Here is a 6,117-nt window from a genome sequence, read left to right as displayed (position 1 = left end):
TGAAAGCGCCCGGTGATGCTTTGTTACGGGAGTCAGCGGCTCCAAGGAAGATGGCAGTATTCCAGCCTCTATAAAGAGATAAAAGTTGTACCTCACTTAACAGACCTTGTTCTGAAACTGGCAAATTCTCTGTTGTGTTGGTCATTGGTTTTTCGTTTTATTTTGCTTGGTTTGGTTTTGGTTGGTTGGTAGGATTTTATTACTTTTAGGGGCTTTCCCATTTGTTTGCTTAGGTTTGGTCTTATCCTGTTCTTGTGTGTATGTGTGTAAAGATGGGAAAGAAAAGAGCAAAGCTGGATAGGAAGTGGTGGAAAAACAAGAAATAAAAACCAGTCCTGGCTTGCAGGATGTATTGTATTACCTGGTAATCCTCCCTGGAAACTTTTGAAAATTAGTACTGATTCATTTGAGTTTAACTATTCCAGTATCAATGACTGCCCAAGTAATACAAATTACATTGCCTCAAATCACTGGAAACCTTTCCAACTGTTGATTTTTTTTCTTTTTTCATTGTTATTACTTTGGTGGTGCTATTCTTCTCTTAAATGCTTTGGTTTTGGTTATTTAATGTTGCATTAGCTAATTCTTGCACTCTTCCCCTCTGATACAAAGTTTTTAGTGAGAAGTATGGTAGTGGTTTGTGACATCGCCCAAGCCACCACGCTTTGGGGGACTACACCCAAATGCATCACTAAAATTTCATGCCAACATTAAGTTTTGAAAGCAATTGTCTATTCTTGCTGGGTTTTATCAAGTAAAAAAAAAAAAAAATCACATTTTCTTTGGCCTGACACCTGGTGGATATTCTTGTGCTTTTTTTGTGGCCCGAGGTGTTCAAGTGTCTTGCGGGTAAATTAAGACTTCGTATGTTTTGCACCATCTCGTGGTAAGACTTCATACTTCCTTAGCTCTCAGAATCATACAATCATTGAGGCTGGAAAAGACCTTTAAGATGGTCAAGTCGAACCATAAAAAGAGTACTTGCAAGAGCAGCAGAGGTGATTTAATTCCTCTCCTGACAGTGCTCTTCATGTTGTTCTCATGCCTTCAGACACAGCTGGTCTCTTGCATTTGTTTATTTGCAAGTTTTTCCTCTTTTCTATAATTTCAAAGATAATTGTGTCCTCCATGAGTAATAAAAACCACAATTTTGTGGTCTCCAGTTGCTGTAGGACTTGTGAAAGCCGGCAGCCAGGTGGGATGCAGCTTCCATCCACAGAGCTTGGGTTGTATCTCCTGTCCTGCCAAGTCTGGGCTGGTTCTTACTCTCCACCTAACCAAGGACAAATCTGCAGGCATGATAAAGTGCAGTTGCATTTTGCAGGAAGGTGAAGACCCAAATCTGTTATCCCAGTGGACGTTCATCTGGATTTTTAATTTTTTATTGTATTTAAATAGATAAGAAAGAGGATCATCCTATGTAATTGGGGTACATGCTTTGTATACTGGTTACATTTGCCCACTGTAGACTTGAAGAAGAACAAAATACTTTGTTAAGCTGCTGCAAATCACCCCCTGTATATAACCTGCAGACCTCATAGCTCTGCGTTACTTCCCTTCTCACTAGAGACCAGCCATCACCTAGATCACACTTTGTGTATGTTATATGTGATTTAAATGTGGACCACTGAACAGGCTGACATGATTTAGTTACGCCTGTGTTATGCATAAAAAACTTTAGATTGACAGTTTTGCAGAAGTATCTATGTGTGTGTATTGTATGCATTTCCCACGTCCTGCCAAAAGTCACACATAAGGATTCAGCCTCTCCTGCTCTTTTTACTACTTCTCATAGTGTATTCGTACTCGTAAGTTATACGCTTCATGCCACCTTGTGGCAAACGTGGTGAAGTGCCAACGTTGCCTTTCACCAGTCTCTGGCCTCCACGTTTCTGTAACTGACATTTTTCTGTGAAGCCTTTTTGTTAGAATCAAAAAATTTTAAAATACAAAATTTTAAAAAACTTATTTTTTCTTTTATTTAAATGAAGAACGTACTAGGAAGTTTAGCCAAAAGTATTCAGCAGTTATTTTCACATGTTTAGTTAACCAAATATTAGTTATTTTTCAGGAGTTAAGTTTCTGTGTTTGTCAAATGAACAAACTTCTAGTTAAATATTATAATTTTTATAGATCCTGACACAGGATTTAAAAAATTGCTTGCAAAGATGATCAGATCTTACCATCTGAGATCAACAATAGGCAGTGAAGACTTTGTAAACACATAAGGGGCTTTCACTAACATGTTACAGGCCTTGTGCATGATACAGTCCACATAAAAATCCACATAAAGTTAAAAAAAATTAAGTCTGAATTTATTTCTTTGGGTTTTTTCTTTGAACTGGCAAAAACCCATTAATACGATTCTCTGTCTATTACTGGAGTCAGTAGCTCCAAGGCAGATGGCAATATTCCCGCCTCTATAAAGGCATAAAGATTATACCTTACTTTGCAAACCCCTTCTTGAAACTGGCAAGCTCCCTTGTTTGTGTTGTATTTTCTTTTTTCTTTTTATTTTTTTATTTTCTTCGAAGTTTTTAAATTATTTTCAATTTTTTTTTTGTTTTTAAAAAAATAAATATTTTTAAGTTTGTTGTATGCCTAGATTTGCACCTTTGTACATGCCTAGAACTCTCCCAACCTCCATGTGACCTAATGGTACATTCATGCTGAAGACCATTCAAAATTCAGAGATTAGGTCCCTTTATCATCTTAGTATCTAATCAGTCTTCTCACTGTGCACTTGATAAATCTGCAAAGACAGGTGTGATGGACAATGATCTTTACAACAGTCATTACTTTTTCTAAAAGCAAAGCCAGAAAAGCTTGGAATGTTCTCCTGACTCATTAATAAGCTAGTGTTAGTAGGAAGATCCAGACTTTGCTCCATCTTCTTATAGACCATCCTAGTTTGAGACTGGTCTGGTTTAGTGCGGAGACAGTGTTTACCCTCCATGTTTCATGGTGCAGCAGAGAATGGGCTAGAGAGAGTGTCAGAGCACAAGCTATGTGTTTTCCAGAGGTTAATGTGTCCATACCAAAGGGAGAATCCTGAAAAGTAAACCCACGCTTAAGGATGGTTTCTGTATGTCATGCAGTGAATGAATGGAAAATGTGAAATGTTCTCAAAATGGACTCATTTCTATTCATTCTTGCTGTGTCTGATCCCAAATCCATTCGTAAAAATAAAAGAAATACGATTTCCTCTCGTCATACCTGTTGTGAGGCTACATTTGTGAAATATTGTCATGTTAAAGTGTAAAATGGTGAGATAAAAATACTGTTTTATGATGCTGTGGATCTGTGTACTGAGAAGCTGTTTCCAAAACTCCTGGATTCAGATGGATGTCTACAGACCTTCCTTTTGGTACTATCTCCACTGGAACAGCTGTTCAGCTGTCAGAGAGAAGACAGAAGAGAAAATTTTGCTAAATAGGCTTCCTTTGGGCTTGATTTTATAATGGAGAAATCATCAGTGATGGAAAGAAACTTGGAATTTGTGAAACTGGTTCCTGATTTTGAAAGATTCAGGATCTGGGAGCAGCTTTTCCTGGTAATATCTGTATCCTTGGATCATAGGGTTTATTATTGAGCAAGAATGTGCTGTATTTTTGATGATTCTGTTTTCAGAAGATGCATACCCGTAAAGAAAGTATTCAGTCTCAAAACTCAAACTTTTTGTTTGAAATGTTTAGTAGTTTGATTTTTTTTTTAACTTTAAAATATTTTAGAGTGAGTTCTGAGATGTATTTACTATTAAAATCAGAACTTCACTAACTATTAATCATGTTAAACTGAATGTTTGATTTGAAAAATAACTGCTTCTGCTGTTAAACTGAGAAAACAAACAGTTAAACACATACTTGAAGCAATAGCTCCTGGACAACATGACCAAATGACAAGTCTACAGTTGCAATCAGTAATATCTAAGCATGTACTTCAGAGACGATGACGGACAGTCAAACAGAGAACAGAGATAAAAACAGTTTAGAAGATACGTGGCCATGATCTGCACTCTGGTTGCCCCTGTTGTTACTCCCTGCTCCCCTTAAGGCTTTTCCCCCTTGTTGCCTTGCAGCTACTTCATCTGTAGGCTCCTGCCAACTCCTCCATCTCAAGCAAAAAGGCCTGGCACTGTGACTAAGATGAGGAGTGTGCCTAAGCCAGTCTGAGTTGATCCAAAGCCATTCAGTATTCAGCAGTGTTGACCCTGGGCAGATGGCAGGTGCCCACCAAAGACACTTTATCACTCCTCAGCTGGACCGGGGAGACAAAATATAACAAAAGACTAACATGTCAACATAAGGACAAGGAGGAATCACACCCGAATTACTCTCACAGGCAAAACAGACTTGACTTGAGGAAACATCTCTGCTGCTCCTTCTTCCTCAGAGTGAGGACTCCTTGCACTCTTCCTCTGCACTGGAAAGGTCTTTCTCGTGGGAGACAGTCCTCCATAAACTTCTCCAATGTAAGTCCTTCTCATGAACTCTGGTTCTTCATGAACTTGTCCAGTATGGGTCCCTTTCCATGGGCTACAGTCCTCAGGAACAGGCTGCTCCAGTGCAGGTCCCCTGTGGGGTCACAAGTCCTACCATCCAACCTGCTGCAGCATGGGCTCCTTTCTCCACAGGGCCACTGGTCCTGCTTGGAGCCTTCTCCAGTGCAGGCTTCCCACAGGGTCACAGCCTCCTTTGGTCACCCTCCTGCTCTGCTGTGTACCTCCATGGACTGTGGGGGGACAGTCTGCCTCATCATGTTCTTCATCACAGGAGAGGGAAATCTCTGTGCCAGTGTCTGGACCACCTCTTCCTACTTCTTCACTGACCTTGGTTTCTGCAGAGCTGTTCCTGTCACAGATTCTCATTCCTCTCCCTGGCTGCAGATGCTATTGCACTTTTTTCCTCCTTCTTAAATCCATTATCTCAGAGGCAGCAACATCGCCACTGACAGGCTTAGGCTTGACCTTGGCCAGTGGCAGGCCCATCTTGGAGCCAGGTGGCATTTAGGACCATGCCATAGGAAATGGCATGACCTCCATTCCTGACTCAGGCACATGGTCATGTGTAAAAATGTGGGGTGCTCACTGCCTTTTTAAAGGTTATAAGAAAATGCAGGATTATGAAATCAAAATGACCTAGGAGTCATTAAACTACAAAATAAAGTAGGCCACAAACTGTACTGGGAGCCTAGGAGCAAAATATGTTGCGCAGCTTTTCTGGTAAGATTTGACCATATAATGCCAGAGAAAGAAGGACTTGGCTTTTTGCTTGGGTCACAGTGGTACTAAGGACCATGCTCTCATTAATTTTGCTTTTGCATCCCCTCTTTTCCTGTTTATCTCCTCTTCTTACTACAGTTTGCAGAGAAATCTTGTGTTAGATGTGGCTGTACAAGCCCCCTTTTTTATGCAAAGTTTGTATTTTTGTCACAGGATCTTTCCAACATACCATGACGTTAGCTCAGTTGGTCAGAGCACGGTGCTAATAATGCCAAGGTAGTGAGTTTGATTTGTGTGGGCCATTAGCTTAAGAGTTGGAGTCAATTATCCTCCTGGGTCCCTCCCAACTCACACTATTCTGTGATTCTGTGATCCAGCAAAAACACTAGAAAGATGTTTAAAATATTTCAAATGGAGTTTTCTAAGAAAATGAAGAATTTTTTTCATGATACTTTCTTTTGGTTTATCAAAGGACACCTGTCAGCTCTATGTTTCAAAATGGTAAGATAGGTACTGTGATTTTATGTCCAGAAATAAGGTGTTATTCTTTTTGGTAAGCAAGGATTGTTGGAGAGCTGAGATCTTGCATTAGACTAATTTGTAGTCTGGACAAAGAACAGACTAGCATTCAGTACACCAGCTCTTCCTTAGCTTAGTTTCCAACCTTTATTACAGCAGTATTTTCAGAAATAAAGTGACTGTGAAGCAAGATCAGTTCTGTTTCAGGCCAGCTCTTTTACTTCATATTTCTGAGATAAACTAATAAGCACATCTAACCTGCCTTTATTAGTGAGATAAGCATTTCAGCAACAAGAGTGATGGTTATACTGATGGCATAGCCATGCTTCTTGCTTTGTTCCTGTCCCCTTAAACAAAGTGGAAGCAATTCCTATCTC

This window comes from Corvus brachyrhynchos, unplaced genomic scaffold (assembly GCF_000691975.1).
Source record: "Corvus brachyrhynchos isolate BGI_N302 unplaced genomic scaffold, ASM69197v1 scaffold213, whole genome shotgun sequence".
Lineage (NCBI taxonomy): Eukaryota > Metazoa > Chordata > Aves > Passeriformes > Corvidae > Corvus > Corvus brachyrhynchos.
This window is presented reverse-complemented; position numbering follows the sequence as displayed.